The following is a 13,050-nucleotide window of genomic DNA, read 5'->3' as shown; positions in this document are numbered from 1 at the left end:
TATTTGAAATGAATGAAGACAATAATAAGTGGGACAGACACTGAATGAGGCCCTGACTGAGGAAGTACGGTTAGAAAATTTCTCAATCAACCACACTGCCTGCTTGGCCATCAGTGTGTGTGTGTGTGTGTGTGTGTGTGTGTGTGTGTGTGTGTGTGTGTGTGTGTGTGTACACATGACCTTTTTCAATGTTCCTAATGCTTTTTCAGTTTGTGTATTTTTTTTCAGGATGAAGTCTTCATTATGCCAAGGCTATTACATGGATTGTGAGGGTTTGAGTATGCACCCAAATCTCTTTCATGATTTCACTCCTCTCTCTCTTTAAAAAGGGAGAACTTTGATAAAAACAAAAAACAACACACAAATTGGCTTAAGACAGACCCTTTTCACATCTAGCCTGATCCTGATTTGAATTATTTGTACTGATGAGGTCTTTTCTCCAAATTCTGCTTGGTTAGGAATCAGAAAATAAATCTAATCTTGGTGCCACAGTGAGCTCTGTGCATTAGATGTCGTTAACTGGATCAGGGTCAGATCATGTTCTCACTCCACATGCGGCAAATGATGATACAACATGCTTGTTAAACTTTTAATTTCTGGCTGAATTCGCAATTGGCAGTTAACCTTTGATTAGTTAAACAACCAAAAGATCATTTATTTTATTCTATTTTTTGGCCACGTTTGGTCTTGTTCGTGAGCAGACGGTAAAGTTGTGACAGGAAATGATGGGAGAGAGAGGAGGGATGACATGCAACATGCAACAAAGTTTACGGCCTCCTGGACTCAAAACATAATGCTGTGATTATATAGTAAGCGTCTTAAACCCCTCGGCTATTAGGACACCCCTCTATTTCTTCTAGGGTTTTTTTTTTTGGGGGGGGGACTTTCCTTGCATAACTCTCTCTTCACTGGCCACATAAATACATCATCATCCGTTGTGTCGAAGCTTTGCCATCATTGCTCTGTGCAGAAAGAAGTCAACAACGTGACAACAGTCCTGTTCCTCTACAGTGCTTATGATCTTACCCATCCACAACTAATGACTAAATGCTGCTTTTGTAATTAGAAAGAAATGAGACAGTGGTTTAAGAGTTAACCACATAGCTACACAGAAAAGAAGAAACAGGATGCATTCCTAAGTATTCACAGAGAGCCCTACCCGTCCTTCATCTTTTCAAACACCCTCTTGCCGTTCCCTGATGTGTGTATACACTGCTGACCCGCAGTACACTCAACCCATAGTTCCAGATGATAAGTAGGAGGAAGGACACATTTTCAGAGAACCACAACAGGCTTGAGCTGATGCAAGAGTGGAGCTTCTTGGTTTATGCAGACAGCCCATGGATGGTATAATGCTGTATAATCAGCCGCAGAGTTGCTAAATCTTCTTAGTACTGTGATGTAAGAACACAATGATGTCTATGTGTACTTAAATTAAGTTTCACAGAGAGGTTTTTGGGAGACAACTTTTGTCTGACCATACACTTTAGCATGATTGGCTTTTGCAGTTACATCTATTGCATAGGATGGCCGAAAAAACAGGTCTCACCATTAAACACTCACTGCCAGGCAAACATTGATAATGAAAGATCCCAACATTCAATATATATCAGCTGCTGCTCATTTCTACACTGCTGTACCCATGCTTCCCATAAATGAGCTGCTGAACAACAGTTGAATTAACTCACAATAAGACATTAGCTACAGTAGTAATAACAAAGGTTTATCATTTTCAAACTACATGTACGTACAGTACATACCATCTTCCTCCAGTGCAGCAGAGAAGGGTCTATTCTAAATAGAGGAAGTATTACTCTGTGTGTGTGTGTATGTGTGCATACGGGTGCATGTGGGTTGGTGTGGGGGGAGTCATAGACTGTGGTCCAACAGATCACAGAAAACCACAAGAAATAGAAGGGGGGGGGGGGTCGTTGTGGTCGGGCCAAACATGGAGCAACATGTCTCGTTATCTCTCGGCTAACATCTCCCTCCCTCTTCGTGTCCTAAGCGACGACATCCAGAGAAGAAAAGTAGTGAATCCTTGAGATCTTGATATGCAACACGCCAACAACATTTTCATTAGTATCATCAAATGTACCAGTGGACGCGTACGTCAATGAGGGAGCCAAAACTTGGCAAAGTGAAATATTGCGTCACTTAAGTTCCTGGATGTGTCCTGTCACAACAACTAATTCCCTTCCTGTACTTTTCAGAGCATGCTCAGTGCATGCCCCCTTGTGCCCCTCCAGCTGGCCCCCCCCGAAAGCCTGTTTCTATCTGCCTGGCCAGCCCAGCGATGACTCAGCACTGACTGGCTACAGCACATGCACACACACACACACATATACACACATATACAGACACACACTTCCTCTCGCCGTATCCCTCTGGGGGCTTGGCCGTCTCTGTTCCCATGGTTTTCCCTTTCTTTTGATCCTCTGTGTCCTCTGGTATGAGGATCTCCAGATGTGTTTGGATTCATGCTTCCTTTACTTTCACCTTGACTGAGGGTCTAGCAGAGCCACGTTCAAGTTGTGAGGGAAAACAAAAAGGCTAAAACAGTTTGCTGTCTCCTTTCTCTGTTCTTATCCAAGACCTTTAACCTCAACTTGGTGCTTTGTTATCATCATATTATTGTTTTGCTAGACAGCTCTCAGCAGGGGATGACAGAAGAAATAGGCCAATTCAAACACACCAAGCTGCAAATGGAAAACATTCCTGCACAATAGAGCCAATGTTCCTGCATTCCCTCCTTTCTGTCTTCCTCACCTTACTCATCACTCCTCCTCCTCTCTCTCAATGCCTACATTCTTCACTGTGGCACACACACTTGCACAGTGATTGCTTTCTTCATCTCCCTCTCATGTGCTTTACAGAAATCTGGCACAGCTTTTCTCACAGTATCGACACCACAAGCAGCCTGAGGAAATGCTGCCCCAAGCAACTAAGTGGCTAATATCAGCGTCAGTTGCAGGTTTGCTGGCAAGGAAAAAATATAGATGCAGTTTCTGTGTCCCATCTATCACTACGAAACTACTGGTTGCAGCTGAGCCACTGTTGTTTAAAATAGCCAACAGACAGTGACATCAACAACACTTAGAAGTAATTTGCCTTTATTGAACAGATGCACGAGTCAAACAGGTGCAAGTAAAAAATAGTCTGCCGGGAAAGCAGCTCGTGAGTGACTCGCATTTACAGAAAAACAGAACACCCTCTTTATCTGAAGCTTTGACATGAGGTCCAGCAAATGCAAATATGCTGATATTACTTTAACAACAGTTAATTATTCAGCAACTATTTTGATCATTAATTAATTGCTTAAGTCTGTTTCAAGCAGAAAATGTCAAACATTCTCTTCTTCCAGGTCCTCAAATGTGGAGATTTGCTGCTTTTTTTATGTGTACTCTCATTGTAACGTGAGTATCTTCATGTTGGGTCAGACAATGCAGCAATTTGAAGAATCTGTGATGGGAACACAACTATCATTCAACAAACTAATCAGCAGATAAATTGAGAATAAAAATAATTGCTCTGATGCACTCCCACTATGGATGTCACGAAGGTCCTCAGCAACTCAATAACATAAATTTAGACGAGACGAGACGAGATGGGTTGAAAAGTGAATATCAGCTCTATACCGAGTGAGGACAAAAGACAAGAAAAATGAGTCGCACATCTCTTACCATGCCTCACAACCTTGTTGCTCCCGACAGCAAAAGTGGAACTGAACTAATGCTTTTTTTTTTACTGGGGGTAGCCAAACACTGATTTTAATGAAGCAGGAAGGGGAACAGGATGCGTGAAAGACACACGTGAATTGATCTTGTCAGCATGTGTAACCTCATGACTTGTGTCAGCTCACTGAGTTGACAACACAAGCAGAAATCAACCTCAGGACATATTGGGGGGTGAATGTGCGGTGCTGTGGTATTTCATTCCCGCTAAATACTCAGGCACTGAGACAGAAGAGCTACCAGTGTTCCTATGGTAGCCAAACAGCATCCTGGCTCTGGCCTATTGGGACCAGAGCCAAAACGCAATTTTCTTGAAACCAACATAGCCTTCGAAATAGACACGCTGCCAAGCTTAAGCATCAGACTATAATGCCAACACAAACATTACCACTACAATGTTTCAAAAAAAGAGTAGAGGTGGCATTCATTTTTATGCAAAACGGAGAAAATAAAATCTACAACGACACAAAGACTGAGGCTTATACAACACGTAGAGAATTATCAGTGCTGCTGGTGGAAGCCCTGTTTCAGGGAGGCCCTATTTATATCTCAAGAGCTTGGTATCAGCTCTCACACACCACTGTGCGCTCCCTGTTGTCCCCAGTTGGGAGCAGCTCTTGTTTGATGCAATGGACGTGGACACACACACACACACACACACACACACACACAAAAGGTCTATGAGCTTTCAGGACATGTATTCATAGCAGGTGGCAACTGCCAGAGCTGCATGCTAAATCCAGTGGGTAATATAAAACCATTATTCCTGATGGTTGCAAAGAAAAACTAAAAGACCACCAAAGTCTTCAGTAATGTACCAGATAATTAGGTTTAAATCTTAATCTTGAGTTTCTTGTAATGTGCATCCTGTGATATTGAAAATATTATTCTTATTACTCCATTGAAATTAACATTGGGGCTTAATCTGTGTTGAATTGGCGACGTGTCCAAGGTGTAGCCTGCCTTTCATCCAATGTCAGGTGACACTGGCACCAGCCCCCATGACCATGCAAAGGATAAACAGTCACAGGGAAAGAGATACATGATCTCTGAGTTTTATTTTAAAAAACGAGGGGCAAAAAAAGCAATATGAGGACATCACCTTGGGGTCTGGTGCATTGTGATGGCCATGTTTTCTGATGTTTTATGAACCAAACGATTGATTAACCAAGAAAATCATTGTCAGATTAATCAACATTGGGAATAATAGTCATTTGAAGTGTTAGTGCTATCCTTCAGCTCCAGCCCTGCACTGTTTGTATTTTCAGGCTACAACAACTGACATAATGCCAGTGAGCAGTACGTCCGACCTCAAGTCTGAAAAGAGTCACTTGCACAAAGCTATGAATGACATCACAGAGACCCCCTCTATGTTTTCACATACTTCAACATGCATGCACATCTCACTGTTTTTTTATCTTTTCCCGCACACAGAGACAGATGTGTATATGAGTAACTTGGCTGAAAATGTGTGCACATGTGCACCTACATGCACTGTTGGGTTGTTCATTACTACAAACATAGGATGTGATCCTAATCTTCACAGTCATTATATAAAATGCAATTTACAGCAAGCCACATCCTTCTGACCTTTATATAGCCCTGTCCTTATTACCAAGATCAGCCGGATCCAATCTATTGCTTACGACTCAATTAGTCTGCATGGCATCAAGGCACTCTGAGACATCAAACACTCTAGTTTTTCCCGTAAAAACTGGAGTGGAAAAAATAAATAAATTAGAAGGGAAAAAAGCAGCAACATGTGCATCACAAGGTCTGGGATGAAAAACAGATTTTGTTACCACCTTTGAATTTCCATTCTCTGAATCACTGAATGAATCACAGAGCTAGGCATAAATTTACAAAGCAGTGAGAGAGTAAGTGAGTGTGTGAGTAGAGGAGTAAGGGGGTTATTAAAAAGAGAGAGAGGTGGGAGGAGAATCAAACAAGAACAGGAAGAGGAGGCGACAGAGAAACAAGAGTCACAGGGAAAGACAGAGAGAGGGATGAGGGGATAATGAGAAGGCAGGCAGGAAGTGAGAAAAAAAGAGAGGAAGAAAGACGAGAGGGGAGGAGATGGCGCCAGGTTTGTGGGTGAAGGTCCAGGTGGCAAAGCTAAAGAGGAACAGAGACCAAAGGATCTTTGCTCCGCTCTGCCTGGGCAGCAATCACAGAAACAGGAAGCCCTGCCCTGCCCTGGCAAGCAGCGAGCAGTGCACACAGGCAAAGACACTGTACAGGCGCACACACACGCATGCATGAACACACGCACACACACACACACCACCAAAATGCACTCTTACATCAGGGGTGGAAAGAGCGCTTACTGACGTACAAGAGCTGTCGCTTGAATGTGATTGTAATTAATTAGTGTTGAAAGCTGAGAGTACACACATGGAGGAGACAGGTGGTGCTGCAGAATGACAAGTAAAGGTGTTAGTCTGGGATATTTACCGGATTAATTTGAGACGACAGTATATTTACCTTGATGAAATAAGATGACTTGTGTGGAGAAATGGGTCAGAAAGGAAAATGGTTTCTATGCTATTTCTTGAAATAGCGCACAGCTGCATAGTTAAGTGGTCACAGTTACTTTATAGAAACAGTTAAACTTGGATTTAAAGGAATAGTTTGACATTTTGGGAAATACACCTGTCCGCTTTCATGCAGAGCGTTAAATGATAATTGATTGACCCCTCTCTCATGTCTGTACTGTAAATATGCAGCTGGAGCCAGCAGTCGGTTGTCCTAGCTTAGCATAAAGACTGAAAACAGGGGGAAGAAGCTAGCCTGGCTCTCTCAAAAGCTGCGACTGACGACTATTTTCATTATTGATTAATCTGGTGTTAACTTTCATGTTTAAACTGGAGTCAAATTCCTTGTATGTGCACACATACTTGGCCAATAAGATCGAGTCTGATGTTGATTAATCACACTTTCCTAAAGGCCAAAATGATGGACTAGTGTTGTTAGTCCCAATTGTAGTCTGATTTTGTTTGACCAACAGTCCAAAATCCAAAGATATCCACTTTACTATCACATAAGATAAAGAAAAGCAGCAAACTTTCACATTTGAGAAGTTGGAACCACAGAATTTTTTTAGCTTGACTTAAAAGGACTGATCAGTTATCAAAAGAGTACTTATCAGTAATCGTAGTACTTACTGTTTCAGCCCTAGCCTAAAGGAAAAAAAATCCACCTATCATCAAATCTAAACCTCACCAATGAACACATTACATATTGATAGTTAATCCATACAGAAGCCAATGCGTAAAAACGGCACTATCCTGGGCTATTTCTTGGCCAAGATCAGTTGCCAGGCAACCAGCTGAGGCTCCAGGAAGCTACTCGTCCCAGCCACAAAACTGTACAACACACAACCTGATATTCCCTGAAGTCCTAGAAACGCAGGTGTAACCAAGCAGTGTGACTCCGGTTCCCTCAGTACTAACGGTCTCACCCAGGCTGGTTTGTTTGCTCTTTTTATTTTCTCACACACACTTGATTCACAACAAAAACTGTCAACTTGGCTCCTCCGCTGACTTGCCTGGCAGCTCTGGAGGGCGCAAGGTCAGACTCCCTACTCCCCTCTATAAACTAACAGAAAGTCGACAGGAGGTCAGCCATGCTTCTCTCCATCCAGCATGTCAGCTCAGGTCCACTGCACTACTGCTTAGAAAAGAGTGCAAGCAATCAACAGGTAATACCTGTAATACCTGATTATTAACCTCTGGCGCTCCTCACATAAGCCATTCCCACATCTCTCCCCTGCAGCCCTCACCAAACCATACTCCACTACCACAGCAGGGAATGAGCTCAGTCATCTCATCGGTTGCACATATGAAGATAGCTGACAATCAAGGTCAAGGTTCAAACTGTACAGACTGTACTTTGGGTCACTAAACTGGGCGTTGCATGCAGCTCGTTTTTTTTTTATATCTTGCCACTACGCTCAATGAGGTTAAACATATTTGCTCTCTCCATAGTTAAACAATAGCTTACACCATCAACAAGCAATTGTGCTGCTGATCATGTGCAGAATGCCTTAATTTACAGGATGTCTTTCTTTTCCAACACTATTTAGGTGATATATTGCCACAGTGGAGGCCAATATCATGAGTGATATGTGGTGTTCATCATTAAATTCAGCAAATTACAGCTCTATTCCATCCTTGCCTTGCATGGACACTAACATTTTTTTAGCACAATACAACAGGACCATCCATGAGTACAAACTCACAAGCAGCTATTACGCAAGACTGTTATCAGAAGAAAAAAGCCAGAAATTCCCACCAAAACAGTTACCATTCAATACTGTTATGACAGGCCAAGCAGCCTGTTCCACTGCTAGCCAACACAGCAGTTAACACAAACTGACACCATGCTTTTCATGCCCTTCACTTCATGTTTAATACTTGAGTGCAAGAGGCTGCGATGTATCAGGCCAAACTTGCATAACCAGACAACAGCAAGATGCAGCTAAAAGTGCTGATTGATCAGCTACATAAAAGAAGGGGCAGACATGAAAAACATCTGCAGTTGCAGGGATGGGGACTGGCTGGGTCTCAGTGTTCCTGTTTGTGTGAAGCGAGATGTGAAAGAGCTTTGATAATGAGCAGAGCAGAAAGCGAGACGCACACAGCTTACATAATTGAAGAACATATTGTAAAGGAGGAAGTAGCGCTGAAACATGAGATAAGGTCGGCCTTAACTTCCCATAACCTGAGGAAAGCATCAGCTGATTGGGGGTCAGACAAGCGAGGGGGGGCCTGCAGCTACTGTACATCTAGAGTCTATTACAAATACAAACATCAGTAAACAATAACATGTTAGTTCTGGATGCATATGTATAACAAACACATGCGAATGTTTATTTGTGTAAAGCCTGTTGCAAAAGCTAAAATACTTATTAATACATTGTTTAATGAGAAGAAATATTTTGTGTAACACCTTACGTAAAAAGAAAAAATACTGATATACCCACACAACATAAACAAAGCTATGGTGCGAGAACAACCTTTGAAACTGCGACTATCTTTTGATAAAAGAAAACAAGAGGCAGCAACAGCTGCGAACTAGTGAAGAATTATCTTTTGTGTTGCATATGCCGTTTGTTGTTCTGATGTGCAGGAAAAATACTACTGGGTACGTAGGGTTTTTGTTTTGGTTGAGAGTATTCTCCAGCTCAGTCCTACATTCCCACAACAATGCAGGCTCCAACACAACACAATGCTGCTATTCTTAAGACGCACAGAAATAAAGCCCAGCCGCTTTCTGGCCATTTCCTGTGGTCTGGGAACGGAGAGAGGGAGGCAGGTTGGGAAAAGAGCGAAAGTGAAAGGCTGGATATATGATACAAAGGAAACTGCACAGCACTAGGAAGGATGAAAAGTAAGAAACTCACTGTATGACCACTTTCCTCATGAATACTGCAACAGCAAACAAATCTGGGGTTTACCGTAAAAGAAAACAGTATATATGATGATTATGTGTCCAGTAATGCCCAATAACCAAGTAAAATACTCACTAACAAGCATCTTTCCAGCTGTCCGGCATCCTACCAATGACTAATACAAAACGTCTCTGCACAGTCTATCATTATCCTGCAAAGACAGACCCTGGCATGTCAAGGAAATACTAAAATATAGGGCTCCCAGAGACATAATGACAGGCAAAAAATGAAAAGAGAAGTTCAGTTTTGGCTTTGGCTGCATGGATAGATGTGATGTGTGAGGAGGGGAGACTTAAGGAATGAGGTCAGTAATGACTGTCAGGCATCACAAACAACCTTTTTTCTTCCTGTGTTTTGTCCATTCATTACACCCTGCTGCCGTTCAAAAAATGTTGAGGGCTCAGGACAAACTTATACCGCCATAATTACCACACAGCTCAGTAATGATACAGTATAATTAACTCAAGTATTTACAATGAAACTGTAAACATTAAATTAATGTTCATAGTAAAATGATTTACTCGTGTTTTACTAGAACCAAGTTCAGAAATTTTCCATGGAAGCGCAACCTTATCGACTTTGTGGCTGTATGCGCGGATTCAGATAATCTGTTGGAAAAAACTTAAAAAGCTATGACCATTTCTGGTCAAGCATTGTAATCAAGGAGGAGTGTTGCCCAAATGTGAGAGTAACCTCCATCACAACCAGTTGCCAGGTGTGTTTGAGCTGCATGCGGAGGCTGTCGTGCAGAAGGTCTGTTTGATTAAAATAGTGCAATCTTGCATTATATTTACCTCATCACTTACAATTTGAATATTTTCTTATTGAAGTCCACCACATGATTAGACACTCTTTCTGATAAAAAAAAAAAAGTTCTTAAATGGTAAAACACAGTATTCAGAAAAATTTAAATGGAATCGGGCTCTGCCTGAGTCTGAATTTTATTTTAAAAAGAACAGAATGGGGCCATGCACATTATTGTGGAAGCATACTGTAGACACTGTTAAAATGAAGAAAAACTGAATGCATGCACAGACCCTTTTTCCTGCATACAGGCTTCGAGCTGAGGCAAAACAAACACTAACTGACTGTGCATATTACAGAACATTGAATACGCATACGCTGAATAACTAAACAGTTTAAGTGAGTTTCTCAGCTACAAAGCCACCAAAAGCAGACCTCAACTCATTACTGGAACCCTTAAACACAGGTTTAGTTTCTGAGAAGCTGAAAACAGCAATCCATCATTCACAATACGGTGGAGTCAAATCAATACAATTCAGCCAATTCAAGCATTCAAGACTCAAATGTTCCAGCTCGGGAGAGTAAGACAGACATCGCTGTCTGAAATCCACAAGCACTTTATGAATGAGTCATCCCTACTGGTGATGTGATTCTCATTCATTGTGAATTGTGAAGATGATAGTATTTAAGTTGTGAGATATTGTGTGTGCATGTGTGTGTGTATGTGAGTATAACTTGTATGTGGGGTTGTTGAGGGGGGTAATTCACTCCTTCAGTCACTCTGATTGGCTGTGAATCATCTGACTTCCTGGAAGGCTAATTCAGGAGTTATAAACTCTTCCACATTGGGACTCATGACGAGCCAATTGAGTTTCAGTGTTTGCACTTTCTGACAAAGGAGCATCATCCAAGAGTCCTGTTTTTGGCTGCAATGATAGAAAATACTGTGCTGTCATTGGGAATAAACTTGTGCGACATTATGCAAATTGGGTATTTTGCACGATAATGTGTTCCTACTTTCATTCAACATAAACATGACTCCCATTTCAGCTGAACACAGAGACAGAGGAACAAACGCACAAGCTATTCGATGTGTGTATGCATGTAATGTGCATGTAATCTTCTGATTATTTTTTTCAGTTAACTGATTAATTGTTTGGTCTATGATATACTGTGAAATCATAGCATTCAGTTTGCTTGTTTTGTCCGAACAACAGTCCAAAAGCTAAATTTTTTTAATTTACTAGGCAAAATTACTTATACTATTAATCTATTATCAAAATAATTGCTGAATTAATTTCATAGGCTACTCTGTTCACACACTAATTGTTGCATGAAACATCTCACGATTGAAAAGCTAACATTCAGTGGGGGCTTAAAAAAAAACAAAACAACAACCCTCGACCTGCATCCTCACTGTGAACACTCACACACACACAAATCCATTAACGTATTGCTACTGCAGAGCCTGCAAGCACACACATTTGAAGCGACATCCTCAAACTGCTGAAGCTAAATCGGGCCTATAATCAACATTCTTCCAACAACAAGAACTGGGGCGCATTGGGGTAAACACATGCAAATACACACAGTCTCTAATTACTGCTGCTTTGAAAAAAAAAAAAAAAAAAGACACAGGCACGCAAGTCTGTCCCCCCCGACATGCTTGCACAAACACGTGCACACACATGCAAGAACTCAACTCCACTGTATGTTCTGTGTGTGTGTGTGTGTTTTTGTGGTGAGAAAATACAGTTGAGTCTGAGATTTTTAGGCTTAGCTGTTTGGGTGGCCAAGAGCTCTGTAAGTCACAAATACACACACAAACTGCAAAAAATGTGTGTTACGTTGTAGAAGTTCCCACTGACACCAGAAAAGAGCGTTCTTTTTCTCCCATTTTCTGCCATAATTTGTGTCTTCCTTGTTACTCCATCACTCATCTTTTGCAGATTCCTTCTTCTGTCTGTCTGAAAATTAATCTCCCATGGTTCCTCCTTCTCTTTTCCTGCCTTCTTTAAAACCCTGAGGGGGGAAGAGCTGGCATCCGATAACATCTCAGTTAAAGACAAGGAACCATGACATTGTCTGATCTGTGGCTGATAACCGAAGCTGCAGAGGCTCCACCACCACATAACATCCACGCATACATGTGCATCAATGGTGCATTATGCTTCAAAGATATTACACTAATCTAAGAAGCTACAGTCTTTTCTTTCAAGGAAGGATGTCTGAGACAGCTACAGAGACAATATTGTGCTGTGGTGCATAAAATCCCCAACCAAGTAATCTTGTCATGTTGGAGAAAATCCTATTATAATTATACTGAACAAGTGTCATCCCCCTCTCTAGGGAAAGTCCAAGATTTTCCAGTGCTGAAAATGTAAACCAGAATATTATAACTCATGATATTCAGATGGTCATCAGACGTGGAAGCACAAATCATTTCTCACAGTATTGTGTGGGTGCATGTTTAGGTTTAACTGTATTCGTGTAAGGCTTAGTGTGGGGACACCTACACATTTATACAGGCAGATACACACTGAGCAAAAGAAGTGAGGACAGCACCAAAGTTCAGACACCAAGAGAGTCTGTAGGGAAGCAAATTTTTTCTGAAATTCATCATAAACACCAACGGGCCAATTAGGGCTCTGGAACTACACACAGCCTTTAAATTATAGTCTAGCGTCGACACAGTTAAACCTGTCTGCCATGGAAAATATTATGTACGGTTTAGCTGGTGTTACTTCCCCACCCTAGAGGCATGTTTTTCTGTCTTTTGTGCTTCAATGGCTCAAGGTGTTACAACGGTCACATCTTAATGACTGAATCAACAAAGAATGCCAACACCAGCATGTTGCTGGGATTACTGCAGAAGGTAAATATGTGCCCTACAAGTGTGTTTTCTCAGATTATATACATTTGAAAGAGGGCCTGGTAATATGACACAGCTGGCAACTTGATAACAATTTGTAAGGGTGGGCGATATGACACATATACGATACAATGCAATGAGACAATATAAATTTGTCAACCATCAGAGATTTCATCATACTGTTTATACTTTGGCAGTGATCCCATTAAGATATCTGGGTGTATTAAGACGATTGTGGTTACTGTTGC

General features: G+C 41.4%; 1 protein-coding gene across 2 annotated transcripts in view; it reads right to left on the bottom strand.

The window, feature by feature from the left end:
• sh2b3 (SH2B adaptor protein 3) overlaps nt 1–13,050 on the bottom strand; it is a 52,632-nt gene that overhangs the window by 37,594 nt on the left and 1,988 nt on the right. The gene's annotated exons all lie outside the window — the stretch shown is intronic.

This window comes from Chelmon rostratus, chromosome 5 (assembly GCF_017976325.1).
Source record: "Chelmon rostratus isolate fCheRos1 chromosome 5, fCheRos1.pri, whole genome shotgun sequence".
NCBI classification, from domain to species: Eukaryota; Metazoa; Chordata; class Actinopteri; order Chaetodontiformes; family Chaetodontidae; genus Chelmon; species Chelmon rostratus.
Note: the sequence above shows the minus strand (reverse complement) of the source record. Positions and strands in the feature narration are given on the sequence as shown.